Source organism: Panulirus ornatus, chromosome 55 (genome assembly GCF_036320965.1).
Source record: "Panulirus ornatus isolate Po-2019 chromosome 55, ASM3632096v1, whole genome shotgun sequence".
Classification (NCBI taxonomy): Eukaryota; Metazoa; Arthropoda; class Malacostraca; order Decapoda; family Palinuridae; genus Panulirus; species Panulirus ornatus.
The window spans coordinates 20,429,423-20,449,856 of NC_092278.1; the positions used below are offsets into that span (position 1 = coordinate 20,429,423).

General features: G+C 47.6%; 1 protein-coding gene across 2 annotated transcripts in view; it reads right to left on the reverse strand.

The window, feature by feature from the left end:
* Positions 1-20,434, reverse strand: part of LOC139765502 (claspin-like) — a 228,349-nt gene that overhangs the window by 188,563 nt on the left and 19,352 nt on the right. Inside the window, exon 1 of one of the 2 annotated variants that reach the window (XM_071692978.1) lies at positions 15,413-15,690. The exons of the other annotated variant lie outside the window; for it this stretch is intronic. The gene's annotated coding sequence lies outside the window, so the exon portion shown is untranslated. Of the gene's footprint in view, positions 1-15,412; positions 15,691-20,434 lie in introns of those variants that run through there. 2 annotated transcript variants of the gene reach the window in all.

Consider the following 20,434-nt stretch of genomic DNA (forward strand, 5'->3'; position numbering starts at 1 on the left):
CAACATGTTCCTCTCAAGTCTACCCTGAGCCCCTCCACCCTCTCCCAGTTATTGTCATATCCTCCCGTTTTAAAAGGCACAAGAGCAGCTTGTGTTTTTTTTTTCTCTCCCTCCGAGCTTTTATAGAAATATATAATGACCATTCAGGACAGCACCACGAGCTGTGGACTATTGTATTGGATTATATTCATGCCAATGGCGAGTGGCGATGGGGGAGATGGGGTGGGGGGAGGGGAAGGTGCCACACACACACACACACACACACACACACAGACGACAAGACGACATCACTTATGCATGATGGTTCATAATCATACCCCCCACGTCCCCCCCACCACCTCAGTCCCGTACATTATGCATGTCTCCTCCTCCTCCTCCTCCTCCTCCTCTACCCTCCGGATTGCCCACAGAGTCACTAGATATGGAGAAGAAAAAAAGAAAAAAAAGGGGTTTTGACTCGTGCGAAATTAATCTGAAACATTATGTGGGGTGGGGGCGGAAGGGCTGGACAAGTTAGCTGTCAACACCCCAGGGAGTGTGTGTGTGTGTGTGTGTGTGTGTGTGTGTGTGTGTGTGTGTGCGTGTGTGTGTGAGAGTGTTCGATCACGCAAACAACAACAAAACAAAATATGGCCGTAGGTATGTAGAAGACAAACTGCGACGCCACAAAACACGTCTGGCCTACCCATCGGCCGCGAAATTATAAACTTTTTTTTATTTTTTTTTTTTTGGTGGGTCGTTGGTGTTGACACAGACACACACATGATGAATCCCAAAATGCATTATAATTAGGGGACGGTATTTTCACACTCTGTGTCCAGACAGAAAGTATTATTAATTACGGGTAATTTACATCTCTCTCTCTCTCTCTCTCTCTCTCTCTCTCTCTCTCTCTCTCTCTCTCTCTCTCTCTCTCTCTCTAACTACATTGGACCGATTTTCCACATACACACCCTTTTACCGGTCCATAGCGTCGTCCCCCATATAGCATTTCATGTTCTTTTCTTTTCCAATCTTACTCACCCTTCTCTGCCATTTCTATGCCCTCACGGGGATGTGCAAATCAAGATTGCTCCTCAAGAGTTATGTGCACCAATAATTGAGTTATTAGCAGAAGTATATTAACGGGCAGAGGGAGAAGTGTCATTAGTGACAGCAGAGGAATCATCAGTAACAGTAGGAGGTGTGATTAGCAGTAGCAAAAAAGTGATTAGCTTTTGCAAGATCTCGAAGTTATCAGCAGAAGATAAGAATTATCAGCAGTAGCAGAATACTCATGATCATCAGTAGAAGAGTTAATAGCAGTGCCAGAAGAGAAATTAGCAGTAATTAGAAGCAGCAGCAGCGGCAGCAGCAGAAGCAGCAAAAGTAAACATAATTGACAGCAGAAGACATATCAGGAGCAACAGAATGTTTACAGGCAGCAGCAGAAGCAGCCAAAGTAAACATAATTGGCAGCAGAAGACATACCAGGAGCAACAGAATGTTTACAGGCAGCAGCAGAAGCAGCAAAAGTAAACATAATTGACAGCAGAAGACATATCAGGAGCAACAGAATGTTTACAGGCAGCAGCAGAAGCAGCCAAAGTAAACATAATTGGCAGCAGAAGACATACCAGGAGCAACAGAATGTTCACAGTCAGCAGCAGAAGCAGCCAAAGTAAACATAATTGGTAGCAGAAGACATATCAGGAGCAACAGAATGTTTACAGGCAGCAGCAGAAGCCCTTGCAGTACCCACGTAGTGCAGCCATTCCTCGCATAGTCTTTCCCCGACCTACGTAAATGACCCGTTGTCATCTGACATTAGTAACATTCTGTGACCTTGATAATGTCACGGGGGGGTCAACGTGCATCGAGGAGGTACTGACCTTCATAAGAACGGGAGAGGTCTATAATCCTCCTGGGGGTATGTGGTCTACCGTAATGGACTTGGCGGCCACGCCCACACAATTAAAGCTATCTGCGTGGTCGACGCATTTTGCTGCGCCTCCTACGTACAAGCTTGTATATCTGGACGTTACCGAGTCTCGGACAACGAGGCACAATGGGGAACCTGCAAACCTTTTACTGTGGGACTCCTGGCTCGTCAGTCTCCATACGTAGGGAGGGAGAGGGGGTGTGTAGGACGCTCCTTGTGACCTCCTTTGGCGGCAGAGGTAACCCCAAGTTATTTTGACCTTTGACCGTCAAGCTAGACCTGGACCACCCCGTCCTCCACGCCGTGGGGACACTGTCATCGCCTGCAGGAGCTGAGAACCATGAGACCCACGACCAACGCCTCCTGCAACACGAACGGCGGTAGTCCACTCACTCCGCAACGGCTCCTCCCTCCTGCAGAAGATCCACGAGAAGAGCTGTAGGTGTGACCAGCAGCTGAAGCAGGGGCAGCAGGTATTGACCAGCAAGAACAGCAACAGGTAGTGACCAACACCAGGAGCAGGAGCAGTAGCAGGTAGTGATCAGCAGCAGGAGCAGCAGGTAGTGATCAGCAGCAGGAGCAGCAGGAAGTGACCAGCAGGAGCAGCAGGTAGTGATCAGCAGCAGGAGCAGCAGGTAGTGATCAGCAGCAGGAACAGCAGGTAGTGGCCAGCAGCAGCAGGAGCAGCAGGTAGTGACCAGCAGGAGCAGCAGGTAGTGATCAGCAGCAGGAGCAGCAGGTAGTGACCAGCAGGAGCAGCAGGTAGTGACCAGCAGGAGCAGCAGGTAGTGATCAGCAGCAGGAGCAGCAGGTAGTGACCAGCAGGAGCAGCAGGTAGTGACCAGCAGGTAGTGACCAGCAGGAGCAGCAGCAGGAGCAGCAGGTAGTGTGGGTTATGAAGTCGGTAGCGGCAGGTGAGTGTGGAGAAATCAATCCAGCTCTGCATTATCAAAGCCTGGGCTACACCCGCGACACCCAGCCTGCCTGCTGCCTGCCACCCAGCCTGCCTGCTGCCTGCCACCCAGCCTGCCTGCTGCCTGCCTGCTGCCTGCCACCCAGCCTGCCTGCTGCCTGCCACCCAACCTGCCTGCTGCCTGCCACCCAGCCTGCCTGCTGCCTGCCACCCAGCCTGCTTGCTGCCTGCCACCCAACCTGCCTGCCATCCAGCCTGTCGGCTGCCTGCCACCCTGCCAGCCTGCCTGCCACTCAGCCTTCCTACCTGCCACCCTGCCATCCAGCCTGCTTGCCTGCCATCCAGCCTACCATCCTGCCACCAAGTATGCCATCCTGCACCCAGCCTGCCTGCCACCCTGCCACCCAGCCTGCCTGCCTGCCACTCAGCCTTCCTACCTGCCACCCTGCCACCCAGCCTGCCTGCCTGCCATCCAGCCTACCATCCTGCCACCAAGTATGCCATCCTGCACCCAGCCTGCCTGCCATCCTGCCACCCAGCCTGCACACTCACCTGACGCTCTCCTCTTACTCACGTCATTCACCTTACTCCCTTCACTCATCGCTCATCTCATCTGAGGTCTGAGATATTTGAGCTCAGCCTAGGCTCGTGAGCTCGCCCTGGGCTCGGCTCATTTCCAGAATTAACCCACCACCGCCCCCACAACGAACTCTGTTTACTCGACATATGTTTTTTTTTTTTTTTCCTGTTTTTATGTAATACAAAAGAATGAACGAGGCGGAAAAAGCACTCTTAGACGTGTGGGGAGGGAGGGAGGAGGAGAAGAAGGGGGCGGGGAGAGAAACTGGAACGATGGATCGAAGAGAGAGAGAGAGAGAGAGAGAGAGAGAGAGAGAGAGAGAGAGAGAGAGAGAGAGAGAGAGAGAGAGAGAGAGAGAGAGAGAGAGCTCAGTGTCAACCAATACACTAAGTGGTACAGTGGCGTCCGCCCACTGACTGACTGACTGACTGACTGACTGACTCTCTCTCTCCCTCTCGCTCTCTCTCTCTCTCTCTCTCTCTCTCTCTCTCTCTCTCTCTCTCTCTCTCTCTCTCTCTCTCTCTCTCCACTTACCAACCCCCCTTGGAGAGGACCCCAGTACCACAACACCCTCAGCCCCCCCCCCCACACACACACCCTATTCCAGGTCAAAGTTGGGGAGTGAGCCATCCACTCCAGGTCACACTAAGTAGGGCCATCCACTCCAGGTCACACTAAGTAGGACCATCCACCCCAGGTCACACTAAGTAGGGCCATCCACCCCAGGTCACACTAAGTAGGACCATCCACCCCAGGTCACACTAAGTAGGGCCATCCACCCCAGGTCACACTAAGTAGGGCCATCCACCCCAGGTCACACTAAGTAGGGCCATCCATCCCAGGTCACACTAAGTAGGGCCATCCATCCCACGTCACACTAAGTAGGGCCATCCACCCCAGGTCACACTAAGTAGGGCCACCCACCCCAGGTCACACTAAGTAGGGCCATCCACTCCAGGTCACACTATGTAGGGCCACCCACCCCAGGTCACACTAAGTAGGGCCATCCACCCCAGGTCACACTAAGTAGGGCCATCCACCCCAGGTCACACTAAGTAGAGCCATCCACCCCAGGTCACACTAAGTAGGGCCATCCACCCCAGGTCACACTAAGTAGGGCCACCCACCCCAGGTCACACTAAGTAGGGACACACTAACCCTACCCAACGCCTTCCATGTCCTGCCTCCTTCAACAACCCTCTCCCCCCCAACATACACACACACACACACACACACAAACACACGGACATTAAGACCTAACCATTAATAATTTTATTAATCCAAATGGATAATTAATTGCATTAAAAGATTTGTGTTGCCTGTGTCAGATAAATCACTTATCCAATTAATCATAATAATCTAACGTCCGTGACGCATCTGTAATCCTAGGAACACTTCCATAGCCCTAGGAACACTTCCATAGCCCTAAGGAACACTTCCATAGCCCTAGGAACACTTCCACAGCCCTAAGGAACACTTCCATAGCCCTAGGAACACTTCCACAGCCCTAAGGAACACTTCCATAATCCTAGGAACACTTCCATAGCCCTAGGAACACTTCCATAGCCCTAAGGAACAATTCCATAGCCCTAAGGAACACTTCCAGCCCTAAGGAACACTTCCATAGCCCTAAGGAACACTTCCATAGCCCTAAGGAACACTTCCAGCCCTAAGGAACAATTCCATAGCCCTAAGGAACACTTCCAGCCCTAAGGAACACTTCCATAGCCCTAAGGAACACTTCCATAGCCCTAAGGAACACTTCCATAGCCCTAAGGAACAATTCCATAGCCCTAAGGAACACTTCCAGCCCTAAGGAACACTTCCATAGCCCTAAGGAACACTTCCATAGCCCTAAGGAACACTTCCATAGCCCTAGGAACACTTCCACAGCCCTAAGGAACACTTCTATAGCCCTATGGAACACTTCCATAGCCCTAGGAACACTTCCATAAGCCTAAGGAACACTTCCATAGCCCTAGGAACACTTCCATAGCCCTAAGGAACACTTCCATAGCCCTAAAGAACACTTCCATAGCCCTAGGAACACTTCCATAGCCCTAAGGAACACTTCTATAGCCCTATGGAACACTTCCATAGCCCTATGGAACACTTCCATAAGCCTAAGGAACACTTCCATAGCCCTAGGAACACTTCCATAGCCCTAAGGAACACTTCCATAGCCCTAAGGAACACTTCCAGCCCTAAGGAACACTTCCATAGCCCTAGGAACACTTCCACAGCCCTAAGGAACACTTCCATAGCCCTAGGAACACTTCCACAGCCCTAAGGAACACTTCCATAGCCCTAGGAACACTTCCATAGCCCTAAGGAAAACTTCCAGTCCTAAGGAACACTTCCATAGCCCTAGGAACACTTCCATAGCCTTAAGGAACACTTCCAGCCCTAAGGAGCACTTCCATAGTTATAGGAACACTTCCAGCCCCAAGGAACAATTCCATAGCCCTAAGGAACACTTCCATAACCCTAGGAACACTCCCATAGCCCTAAGGAACACTTCCATAGCCCTAAGGAACACTTCCATAGCCCTAAGGAACACTTCCAGCCCTAAGGAACACTTCCATAGCCCTAAGGAACACTTCCTCAACCCTAAGGAACACTTCGTACCCCCAGGGAACCATCTCAGAACCACCGTCGTGCTCACGGGGTCGAACCGTCGCGCTCATGGGACCTTCTTAACGTGGTGCTCACGGGGTCGAACCGTCGCGCTCATGGGACCTTCTTAACATGGTGCTCACGGGGTTATAGTAACAACAACAACCTTACCCCCCCACCACCATCAACGTCAGCCAACAACCCCTTCCCCCTCATCTTCGAATATGGCTGACCATACTTAGACATAACAAGTGTCCCAAACTCTCTCTCTCTCTCTCTCTCTCTCTCTCTCTCTCTCTCTCTATATATATATATATATATATATATATATATATATATATATATATATATATATATATATATATATATATATATATTCCTTTCCCTTAACCACTAATCAACTTCTAAGCTGGTCACCCATCTCCCTCCTCTTCAACCACAAGGCCCCTTCTTTTCCCTCCAGTCCTTCGATCCTTTGCAGATGAGTAACACTCTACCCTTAAGGAGCTTCCTATCTCCCCCAAGGTTGTCCCTTACTCTACACACACACACACACACACACACACACACACACACACACACACTAGTGTAACTCAAAGACACACAGTACGTCTAAGACACTGGATATACCACGCTGCCTTCCAGTGGAGGGTGTACCTGGCCACTGTGACTTATGTACCACTGGCATGATGTTCAAAGTGGATGGTAAACGCAGTGGTGAGCAGAACCGGCCCTTTTGCACGTCACCGTCACCTTAACACTGTCAGAGAGGGAACTTAAAGCCAACACGTTACTGAAATAACAAGATGACTTCCCTCATTTTTCGCAACGCTGGAAATCACCAGAGGTTTTACCTTGTTGTGCATTGTACAGCTGATAGACTGTGTGTGTTTCTCAGCTGAGCAAGATGGAAACACCGCCCGAGAGTGTGGTTTCTACGTCGGCCCTCCCCACATGGCGAAGACCAAGGCTGGGACCCTCTACGGACCCTCTTCGGCAGATGGGCTGAAAAACCCTTACACTCCAAGACGAATCGTGTGTGTGTGTGTGTGTGTGTGTGTGTGTGTGTGTGAGGTAGTGGTAGGTGGTGGTGGTGTGTGTGTGAGGTGGTAGGTGGTGGTGGTGGTGTGTGTGTGAGGTGGTAGGTGGTGGTGGTGGTGTGTGTGTGAGGTAGTGGTGGTGGTGGTTGTGTGTGTGTGAGGTGGCAGGTGGTAGTGGTGGTGTGTGTGTGAGGTGGTAGGTGGTGGTGGTTGTGTGTGTGTGTGAGGTGGTAGGTGGTAGTGGTAGTGGTGGTGTGTGTGTGTGAGGTGGTAGGTGGTGGTGTGTGTGTGAGGTGGTAGATGGTGGTGGTTGTGTGTGTGTGAGGTGGCAGGTGGTAGTGGTGGTGTGTGTGTGAGGTGGTAGGTGGTGGTGGTTGTGTGTGTGTGAGGTGGTAGGTGGTAGTGGTGGTGTGTGTGTGAGGTGGTAGGTGGTGGTGGTGTGTGTGTGAGGTAGTGGTGGTGGTGGTTGTGTGTGTGTGAGGTGGCAGGTGGTAGTGGTGGTGTGTGTGTGAGGTGGTAGGTGGTGGTGGTGTGTGTGTGAGGTAGTGGTGGTGGTGGTTGTGTGTGTGTGAGGTGGCAGGTGGTAGTGGTGGTGTGTGTGTGAGGTGGTAGGTGGTGGTGGTTGTGTGTGTGTGAGGTGGTAGGTGGTAGTGGTGGTGTGTGTGTGTGAGGTGGTAGGTGGTGGTGTGTGTGTGAGGTGGTAGATGGTGGTGGTTGTGTGTGTGTGAGGTGGTAGGTAGTGGTGGTGTGTGTGTGTGAGGTGGTAGGTGGAGGCAACACGAAGCACCACTCTCCGTACAGCTGATCAATACAACAACAACTGTGTTCTTTCTAATATACTTATGGGACCCAGGGTTCGCTTCCCGAAAGCTGGTCTGTCTCTATGTTTCACTGATCCTCTGTCTCTCCCTCGCTGGTTCTCACCCTGTCTCTCTCTCTCTCCCTCTCTGTTTCACTGGTCCTCTGTCTCTCCATCGCTGGTTCTCTCTCTCTCTCTCTCTCTCTCTCTCTCTCTCTCTCTCTCTCTCTCTCTCTCTGTTTCACTGGTCCTCTGTCTCTCCCTCGCTGAATCTCACCCTGTCTCTCCCTATTTATCTTTCTCTCTCTTTTACTTGTTCTCTGTCCCTCCCTCTCTCGTTCTCGTATTCATCATTACGCATTCTCTCTATACATCTCTCTCTCTCTCTCTCTCTCTCTCTCTCTCTCTCTCTCTCTCTCTCTCTCTCTCTCTCTCTCTCCCGGTCCACCTCACTTAGGCCCTGGGGTCTGTGTGTCTATGTAAAGAATACATAAACAATTCTAGAGCATCCTAGAAATAAAGAGACCCATTACGAACAGAAATAGATTTTATACATATAAAAAAAACTAAAAATCCTTCGTCAAGCTTTGTGTGTGTGTGTGTGTTTGAGAGAGAGAGAGAGAGAGAGAGAGAGAGAGAGAGAGAGAGAGAGAGAGAGAGAGAGAGAGAGAGAGAGAGAGAGGTGCCTATGCGGCAAGGCTCCTCACCTGACCCCTAAATACCAGAGGCACATGACCTTTGACCTGGCCTCAACAGGAGATCAGCGCGGGGTTACCGGCCGTGATGGTTCTGCTTACATCTGGTTCATTATCTAACTTATTGAAGAGCCTCTTCCCAACTGGAACACTCCACTCCCCGAGTTATGGAGACTTTGCCACTGTGCATCACCAACATCTATCTATCTATCTATTTATCTATCTATCTATCTATCTATCTGTCTATCTATCCTAGCTACGTCTCTTCGCTGTATATCAACTAACTAATTATATTTCTTTCTTGCATATCACCTTGATGATGTGATTATGACACGAAAGTGCACTTGGGAACTTATCGTGTTTCATTTCCCCGTGGACTCATAGGAATATATATATATATATATATATATATATATATATATATATATATATATATATATATATATATATATATATATATATATATATATATACTGATCGAGTAAATGATTTAAGGGTAAGAGAGGTGTGTGTGGTTATAAAAGGAGTGCGGTTTAGAGTGCTGAAATGGTTTTGGACAAGTGGAGAAAAAGAGAGAGGGAAGGCTGACAGAGAGGATATATGTAGCATGTGGCAGAAGTGGAGGGAATTCGGAGAACGGGGAGACCATATTGGAGGTGGATGGATGGAGTGAGGAAATAAAGATTTTGAGCGATCGGGGCCTGAACATGCAGGAGGGTGAAAGGCGTGCACGGGACAGAGTGAATGCGAACGACGCAGTTTACAGAACTTGACAAAACCTTCTTTTCGTCTCTGCTTCTTCCTATACACACCTGAGCAGGTTATCAAAGTCTTCTCTCTCTCTCTCTCTCTCTCTCTCTCTCTCTCTCTCTCTCTCTCTCTCTCTCTCTTTACCCTATTTCATTTATTACCTAAATGGCCTTGATCTTGGTATGTTTCGCCAGCGCCATACCCGTTAACACAAGAAATGTATTAAAAAAAATGGAGTTGTTTTCATTGTAGTTACTTGATTGTTGTTGTAAGGCCACGTACCATGTACGTAGTACAATGGATTTGCATGTACACCGAACATGTACACTTATGTAAACTGATGAAATATGTAGACTCGTTACAGGAGCACAGCATTATGTAAACTCGTCATCATACACACAAGCCCGACCTTTGTCTACACGTTGGCCAAGATTGTCCACAAGTGTTTACGTAGACTGTGCTCAATGATGTCTCCGTAAGTGATTCTGCTATCGAAGAAGATGGTGGGTCGCTGTGGCAAATTGTGGTTTGGAGTCTTAACAAAAAAATGTTTCCAGACATTTTTCTCGATCAGCTGAGGTGCAAAAACGAAATCTTCATGCCCAAGGGTGTATGGTATGGTCGAGGGTAGCGTGGTTCGTGATAATCCAGACCTGAAAGGCTGCTGGAAATACATTCTGGAGGCTCGCTGGACTATCGAATCCAAGAGTTATTGTCCGAACGCTTTCTGCGACCAATGCCAGAGTCAGCTCCGTCGAGTAACTGCGTCCAGGAGTGATGAGGAAGCGCAGGGGGACCCAGGTACGTATCCTGAGGAACGCCACAGGTTCCTAAGTAAGTGTGTGTGTGTGTGTGTGTGTGTGTGTGTGTGTGTGTGTGTGTGTGTGTGTGTGGGTGTGGGTGTGTGTGTGTGTCATCTTTTATAAGCATCTCTCTGCTCTTCAGACGACGGCAAGGGCGTGAGTGCTGCCTGTTGGCCACAATGCGTGCGACAGACGAAGAGAAAGTTGCCGGGAAAGGAACGCCGAAAGAGAATTCAACTCGAGTGAAAGTTTTGTGGGTGATGAAGCCAAGGCAGTACACACCACCACCACCACCACCATCACCATGAACCTCCTCTTCCTCCTCCTCCTCCTTCCCCCTTGGTCTCCAGCACGCCAGACTGACGCAGTCGTCGTCGAAACACAGCCCTCGTGAAAAAAGTTGTACAGACGTGGAAATAAAGATGCCAAACGTAACACGCCATTAATGTCTGAGCAATACGTGTAGCGCCTGTATATATATATATATATATATATATATATATATATATATATATATATATATATATATATATATATATATATATATAAGACGGATAGAGATGATATGAGTGGAGATATGAAGAGGTGTGTTGTGAGGGGAGGAGTGATGGTGGACGCAGCCAAAACCCTTATTACCAGCAAGGCCAGACCAGCCCAGACCAGCACAAGGGAAGGACTCCGGGAGAGCCGGGTGGGGTGCAGGGGACCGAGGAGTTCTCCTTGGGAAGAAGGAGGAGACGCGAGTTGAACCCGCAGAGAACGATGGTGCAGGACCCAAGCTTGAGTGCGGCGAAGGTGCGGCCCTTGAGTACGAAGGTGCGGCCCTTGAGTACGATGGTGCGGCCCTTGAGTACGAAAGTGCGGCCCTTTAGTACGAAAGTGTGGCCCTTGAGTACGAAGGTACGGCCCTTGAGTACGAAGGTGCAGCTTCTGAGCTCGATGTTACGGCCCTTGAGTAAAAAGGTTCGACACCTAAACACGACGCTATAACCCTTGGGTATAATGGCCTGGCCTTTGACCAGTCCCCCGAGGGGTTAGGTCAAAGGCCAGGCGATTATATCTGGGGGTTGTACCACTGTGCTCAAGGGCTGTATCGTAGAGTTCAAGGGCTGTACCGTCGCGTTCAAGGGTTGTACCGTCGAGCTCAAGCGTTGTACCACTGTGCTCAAGGGTTGTACCGTCGCGTTCAAGGGTTGTACCGTCGCGTTCAAGGGTTGTACCGTCGCGTTCAAGGGTTGTACCGTCGTGCTCAAGGGATGTAACATTGTGCTCAAGGGTTGTACCGTGGGGGCGCACGCACCGTCGAACTCAAACATAGGTTACAAGACATGAATACAGCCTTAGCAATGTCAAGGCGGGGTTATGGGTGACACACAAGGGAAATCACACACTGTCAGAGAATACAATAATAGGAAAGTACAGGAATATACTTAACCGAGCTTCTCAAGGCTGAGGATAGAAGGAGAGAGAGAGAGAGAGAGAGAGAGAGAGAGAGAGAGAGAGAGAGAGAGAGAGAGAGAGAGAGAGAGAGAGGCAAACAGATATATCAAGAGAAAGTCTCGAACCTCTGCCAGGGATCCCGGTGTTTACCGTAAACAACCAGCATTCTGAGGCAAACATCATCGATCCAGCGAGACTATAATGTATGTATATATATATATATATATATATATATATATATATATATATATATATATATATATATATATATATATATATAAAACATGGAAATACCTCTCCAGGTAAACACTAGGGGTGAGATAAAAACACCGACTTACAAACGTAACAAAATAGATTAATATCAACAAGAAAAGAAATCCGAATTTTCCATAAAAAACAAAAACAAAACAACGAGGTGGGGTCCCACAAGGTTGGGTCTCTGGCCCGATCCTGTTTACATCATGCTTAGAAGACGGGTTGGGCGAAGACTTCGTAAAGTATATGAAAGAAAACCCGGGAGTTTAATTGTATAATGTGTTTATGAATGACGGTAAGAGGGTGAGATATTAAAGTACACACGATAATAATGATAAGAACATGGAGGATTGTCCGATAAGACTGGATATGGCAGAGGGGAAATGGATTGGAACCTATTGTCAAGATGATGTTTACATTAACAGGTGGAAAGATTACATTTCAGAGAGAAAAGTAAATTGTAAATCAGGTCAGGATCGACTCGTGTCTACGATTGATTCTGTTTACAGTTATGATGCCTCAGATCTTGAAAAATGTTTACGTTCCTGATGTACGTACGTATGTATGTATGTAAATAAATGAATAAATAAATGACGGTTTACGGAGGTTAAGTAGTTATTCAGCTGAAAACACACAGCTGAGGTATTACAGATATCACAGAACTGGGAGTATGTATGTATGTATTATGATGTATGATGTATGTATATATGCGATGACGTATGTATATGCATGTATGCATGCATTAGCATATATAATTATCCATATGTAATTACCAGTTTGTGATCGTACGAGGAGGGAGTTTTTGTATATTGGCTGGACACCTATCTGTTCAACTCTCACTCTATTGTCATATAAATTCTTTAACTCGTGTACACTGTTCGTATGCATAATTTTGAAACTCAGTTTACCCCATTTGATGCGATCAAAGAACTTTATATCTTTTGGCTTAACTCCAGTTGCAGCCTCTGTCTTCCCTCTTCTTCATCTTTGAAAAAAACTGTTCACTATTTGAACACTAACTGTTCATTCATCAAGTCGATCCCTCCTTACTTTACTATCTTCCTTCTCTGGCTTCTAATCTTTCACTGGAGAACAACGCTCTTATTTCTGTCTTATTACTGGGTCCCACCTTTGATTCCCTCCTCTGGACCTTCTCTATTAGCTCTATGTGTTGGGGTCTTGCGTACTTATGATGGGTCCTGTGACCTTACTGATGGGGTCCTGTGACCTTACTGATGGGGTCTTGTGACCTCACTGATGGGGTCTTGTGACCTTACTGATGGGGTCTTACGACCTCTGTGATGGTCCATGTGCCCTGAGTGAAGAGCTTCGTGGTCACAGAGAGATATGTTAAGGTCACACTGTTCAGCGTGACCCCCCACAACTCGGCGAGGTCACTAGGTCACATTCGTAAGCAGTGTGTCTCATACTGATGGAGTCAAGGCCAGTCACACTGCTGGTCGTCTTAGTCACACTTAACACTGTGGTAACACTGCCAGTGTGAGCTAGTGTGCTGATGTTTCCTGAGGTGACTACACTCGTGGAGGCGAAGGTCTGACTTGTAGTGGTGGTGGTGGTGGAAGACCTGGGTTACTTTTTGATGTCACACTTGGTGAGTTTTACCTCCAAGTTTGGAATATGCAATGTAAATTATGCATTTCTTTTTTTTTTTTCTTTGAAAGGAAGGATATGGTGGAATGATCATTACACATGGAATGGTTTTAAGAATATCAAGGTTAACTCACATACAAAAACATGTGTACATTGATCACAAGTATTGCGAGACGTGGTGGAAATGAATGAAGGCAGACAGTATGAATAATGTACATGTGTATATATGTATTTGTCTGTGTGTGTGTATATATATGTATACGTTGAGATGTATAGGTATGTATACTTGCGTGTGTGGACGTGTATGTATATACATGTGTATGTGGGTGGGTTGGGCCATTCTTTTGTCTGTTTCCTTGCGCTACCTCGCTAACGCGGGAGACAGCGACAAAGCAAAATAATAATAATAATAATAATAATGATAATAATAATAATAATAATAATAATAATAATAATAATAATAATAATAATAATGATATTAATATATATATATATATATATATATATATATATATATATATATATATATATATATATATATATATATATATATATATATATATATATATATAAACTAAACGTGTAAGGTATGTGTGAGGCTGTGTCACTGACCCGTGCCGCATCTCAAGCCACGATCCTCACTCGTGACGTCGTTTCAAAGGAAGTTTTGGGGGGTCTGTGTTGATCCCAGTACTGGCCCACCTGTTGCGCGCCCCGAGGACCTTGAAATCTCCAAACTTTGGCACATCACCTAACTTAAGATCTGTCTCCAAACTGCCACTATTTCGTTCCGTCGAGTGCTTGCCCCAACTTTCCAAAACTACGTAACTTTCTTCGATCGTCTCAGTTGCTGGTGTGATGTCGTGACATCCCTAACCCCCCACCACCCCTCACTCCTAAAGATGACCCCGCTCCCCCCTTACGTATGGAAGGGGGCGCGGGCGGGGGCGCGGGCGGGGGGCTTGAACGTACACCATAGGGTATAGGTGAACTCCTCCTATATATATATGGTGGAGAGGGGAGGACTGTAGCCCCTCACGCTGTCCATTCATAACTACTTGAGTTTACGTTGTTCTCCACCTAACCTCATACCCCTGACCGTCAGTACCACAACACTAGAACTGTTCTGGGTCTGTGATCCTTCGTGTTGTAACTATAAAAACACAACCACACAACTGGTTGTAAACGTTGTGTCTCCACTAACACAGCTCTCGCCTCTTAATGCATGTATTGACACCTAAATAAAGGCAACTGAACTATAACATACGACAACTCCCTTTTAATTTCCCTTGGGTGTATTACCGCGTACTCTGCTCTCTCTCTCTCTCTCTCTCTCTCTCTCTCTCTCTCTCTCTCTCTCTCTCTCTCTCTCTCTCTCTCTCTCTCTCTCTCTGTTGTGAACGCGCGTAGCAAAGATGTATTGTTGAGGGATAGGAAGAAGGAAGGTATTCCCATCTTCCTGTGAGAATACCTCTCCTTCCGACCAACCAACGATTCAACCATTACTGATATAAGGCCACTGAGGCAATGGATCTAGCATATCGGAAGTGGAAAACCCGGTCCTTCCTACGACTTTGGGGTAGGTCGCTTTGATATCTGTTTCTTTCCTTACAACGCTAAGCTTTGGAACTCTCTCCCGCACCCACCTTGTCTTGCATAATAACTGAGATCTCTGATGTCCTTTTCCTTCTCTCTCACTCCCTTTCTCCTTTCAATCATGTCCTGACCTCGACTGGATCTTTAACCCATGACTGGAGCCACAACCATAAAAAAAAAAAAATATGAACACTAAGGGTCATTTCCCCGTGAAGTATATCTTAAATAAACCTCAAAGGTATATGAAAAAATGAACTAAATTTTTGAAACACACCTTAGTTCCAGACAACACACACACACACACACACACACACACACACACACACACACCACAATAAACCTACATCCATACGCAAAACATAACCTGGGGAATACCGTTCTCCTTTTTCTTACCTTAAACGATGATGGTGGTTGTGGTGGTCGTGGTGGCTGTGGTGGTGGTCGTGGCTGCAGCGGTCGTGGCTGTGGTGGTGGTGGTGGTGGCTGTGGTGGTCGTGGCTGTGGTGGTCGTGGCTGTGGTGGCTGTGGTGGTCGTGGCTGTGGTGGCTGTGGTGGTGGTGGTCGTGGCTGTGGTGGCTGTGGTCGTGGCTGTGGTGGCTGTGGTCGTGGCTGTGGTGGCTGTGGCGGTCGTGGCTGTGGTGGTGGTGGTGTGATGTGGTAGAGAAGGTGAGGCGTCGGAGGACTGGTGCCTGGCTGCTGCTGGTTATGCAATTTACCATAATCAACTCCCTATTTACAGACAGAGGCAGATGCACGCGCGCGCGAACTCAGGACTTGTGGGAGGCATTTTCTTTTCTTTTTTTTTTTATAACAACACTTCGCCACACTACTACGTTCACAATGAACAACTAGGTGTGGTAGACTGGTGCAAACCACCGTCTGTTGTGCCACAGTGTCAGGGAGAACATGGAGTGGCGACGTCTATAGTAAACAAGGAAAGTAGCATAAACAGATGGGGGGAAAAACTCTGGTCGACCCGTTGTGTACTCATATAAACCGTCGAAAATAACAGTTATGTAGTGACACCTGACGGCGCGCGACCCAATTAAAATGTCGGTCATAGAAAATGTCAAAATAACTCATTGCCGATGACTTCCATGGAGTTATAAAAAGGAAAAGAAAAAAAAATGTGTAATATTCTTGCGTCAGAATTTATATATCAGGATTTGTATGCCACAAACGTTTGGGTATTATGTATATACACGACGTATATATGGTACAGTAATTCTGCATCTATCATTTCAGTTACTTTGATATATTCATGTAACATTCTATCATAGATGTTCCTCATAGCTTCGTATCTATGATGATTACTTAGAATTTGATTTAGAACTTGGCACCGCTGTGTAGAAGAATTTGATACGTTCTTAGATCTCTCGCTGAGTCAGTGTTGGGAGACACTTGGTGTATACTGGGGGAGGGTCTCGAGACCTGTCGAGACCATCTGTGTCGGTGTATACTGAGGGAGGGTCTCGAGACCTGTCGAGGCCATCTGTATCGGTGTATACCGGGGGAGGGTCTCGAGACCTGTCGAGACTATCTGTATCGATGTATACTGGGGGAGGGTCTCGAGACCTGTCGAGGCCATCTGTATCGGTGTATACTGGGGGAGGGTCTCGAGACCTGTCGAGGCCATCTGTATCGGTGTATACTAGGAGGGTCTCGAGACCTGTCGAGGCCATCTGTGTCGGTGTATACCGGGGGAGGGTCTCGAGACCTGTCGAGACCATCTGTGTCGGTGTATACCGGGGGAGGGTCTCGAGACCTGTCGAGCCACCTGTATCGGTGTATACTGGGGGAGGGTCTCGAGACCTGTCGAAGCCATCTGTGTCGGTGTATACTGGGGGAGGGTCTCGAGATCTGTCGAGGCCATCTGTATTGGTGTATACCGGGGGAGGGTCTCGAGATCTGTTGCTTATTGTTTAACTTCAAGGACAACCACCATCCCACGCCCCACCATCCACCACCTCACGCCCCACCATCCACCACCTCACGCCCCACCATCCACCACCTCACGCCCCACCATCCACAACCCACCAACCACCATCTCCCCACCACCAACAACCATCCCAGACAACCAGTACCTTCCCCACAATATCTTCCCACACTTTTTTCCAACAACAACCAGACACCCACCCCAACCCTCCTCCACCCACACCCACCCACACCCACACCCACCCACACACATTACCATATAACACCACACGTACCGAACCAGACACTCGTAGCTACCAACCCGCACTCTACCTGACCCGTACCCGACCCAGGTCACCACCACGTGACCTCCCCTCCCTCGGGTCATGACCCGTCTACCCACACCTGACGTCGCCTGCACCTGTGTGGTGGGTAACCGTGGACATCAACCCCCCCCCCCCCTATCAAACGACCCCACCCAACCCTCCGGGTGGGGTTTGAGACCATCTTCCCATTTTCTTACTCTATATTTACAGTCAGAAATACATTTTCTGTTATCCATTTTCATGCAAGTGCGATGTAAAGACGCGAGTATAGTGATGGTTGTAGCTATGTTGTATAGCCTCTGCTATGCCTGATCTGGATTATGGGACGCATATTTACATCGGCAACAGTAGTAGTAGTAGTAGTAGTAGTAGTAGTAGTAGTAGTAGTAGTAGTAGTAGCAGGTGTAAATAAGGCACTAATACCGTGTAAATGACACTAATACTGTGTAAATAAGGCACTAATACTGTGTAAATAAGGCACTAACACTGTGTAAATAAGGCACTGATACTGTGTAAATAAGGCACTAACACTGTAAATAAGGCACCAACACTGTGTAAATAAGGCACTAATACTGTGTAACTAAGGCACTAACACTGTAAATAAGGCACCAACACTGTGTAAATAAGGCACTAATACTGTGTAACTAAGGCACTAACACTGTAAAGAAGGCACTAGCACTATGTAAACGAGGCACTAACCCAGTGTAAATAATGCACTAAACTGTGTAAAAAAAAAAAGGCACAAGCACTATGTAAACAAAACACTTAACAATCTGTAAACAAGGCAAAAGAAAACGGTCCATATGTTTTCAAGTCTCGCGTTTCTTTTTTTACGATTCTATTTATTTTTTTAAACGTCAAAATAAAACTTTACTTTGTAGTTTAAAGCCAGGATTATTTTGATTATGGGCAATCCTTTTCCCCACATTATATGTGTAAGTACCATATATATATATATATATATATATATATATATATATATATATATATATATACGAATAAAGTGTATATGAACGCGCACCTTCATAGAATATATATATATATATATATATATATATATATATATATATATATATATATATATATATATATATATCAATGTTTTCTATTCGTAACATATGGAGGAAAAGGGGGGGGGGGTTGGTATCTATTTTTTCCCAGGGGGTATATTCCTCCGCCTATTACGTCATGCCAACGGCGGACGTCACTGGAGCAAGGGGAGTCTGACGTCATTACCGACGTCACAATTGCCCTGTCAGTCAGGAACGCCCTGGAGTGACATCACTGATCAGTTCTTGACGCAGGACAGACGCCGTTCACACTGATGGTATGATGCGTTAGTACGCACTGGTCGAACGGGGGGGGGGAGCTGGGCGAATAGGCTTAGTTAGTTAGTTAGTACAGACTGGTCGAAAGGGAACTGGGCGAACTGGCATAGTTAGTTAGTACAGACTGGTCGAAAGGGAACTGGGCGAACTGGCATAGTTAGTTAGTACAGACTGGTCGAAAGGGAACTGGGCGAACTGGCATAGTTAGTTAGTACAGACTGGTCGAAAGGAAGCAGACATAACAGCTCACACAACGTTGGTTGAATCGACTAAATAAATCCTAGAGAAAAAAAGAGATTAAGCAAATAGCTGGTCGAACTAACTAACTAACTAACAACTTCTCTCCACTAACAACTTGGTCATTGCCTCCGTGCCTTTACATCACACAAAAGGCTCTCTCTCTCTCTCTCTCTCTCTCTCTCTCTCTCTCTCTCTCTCTCTCTCTCTCTCTCTCTCTCTCTCTCTCAAAAATAAAAAAATGAAAAAAGGCCATATTCCACACGTGGTCAGTTTCCATAGTTCTTACACACACACACACACACACACACACACACACACACACACAGTCACCCACCCTTTGCCCCAGTTCTTTACCACAGCCCTTGAAGTCGGCCCTTATACGAGCCCTTAGCCTGAGTCTCTTAACCCCAGGTCTCACCACCACGTCACACTGTCACCCTAACTATGGCGTGATACCAAGTTCCTCTCACCCTAGCTATCATACTGGCCTTCACCCTAGCTCTAACCTACCTAGCTATCAGCCTAGCCTAGCCCTTAACCTCCCCAGTTATCATCCTAGCCTTCACCCTAGCTCTGACCTCCCCAGCTACCACCCTATCCTTCAACCTAGCCTAGCCCTTAACCTCCCCAGCTACCACCCTACCCTTCAACCTAGCCTAGCCCTTAACCTCCCCAGCTACCACCCTACCCTTTACCCTAGCCTAGCCCTTAATCTCCCTAGCTATCACCCTACCCTTTACCCTAGCCTAGCCCTTAACCTCCCCAGCTATCACCCTACCCTTTACCCTAGCCTAGCCCTTAATCTCCCTAGCTATCACCCTACCCTTTACCCTAGCCTAGCCCTTAACCTCCCCAGCTATCACCCTACCCTTTACCCTAGCCTAGCCCTTAATCTCCCTAGCTATCACCCTACCCTTTACCCTAGCCTAGCCCTTAATCTCCCTAGCTATCACCCTACCCTTTACCCTAGCCTAGCCCTTAACCTCCCCAGCTATCACCCTACCCTTTACCCTAGCCTAGCCCTTAATCTCCCTAGCTATCACCCTACCCTTTACCCTAGCCTAGCCCTTAACCTCCCCAGCTATCACCCTACCCTTTACCCTAGCCTAGCCCTTAATCTCCCTAGCTATCACCCTACCCTTTACCCTAGCCTAGCCCTTAATCTCCCTAGCTATCACCCTACCCTTTACCCTAGCCTAGCCCTTAACCTCCCCAGCTATCACCCTACCCTTTACCCTAGCCTAGCCCTTAACCTCCCCAGCTATCACCCTACCCTTCATCCCAGCTTTAACCTCCCAGCTATAACCCTAGCCCTTAACCTCACCAGTAAACATGATAACCTTCACCCTAGCCCTAACCTCCCCAGCCTTTATACTAGCCCTTACTTCGCCAAACCTCACACGACTGAACCTACACCACCTGGTGGGGAGGAAGGGGTGAGCCCTTAAGACCTCCCCTTACCCCTCGTGCTGGTTTAGCTGATTGGATGAAAGTAGAGGTACCTCCTCAGCCACTGGATATCAAAGCCATGTGAACGTGTTGTAAACGCGTTCTCGCCTCTGTGTGTGTGTGTGTGTGTGTGTGTGTGTGTGTGTGTGTGTGTGTGT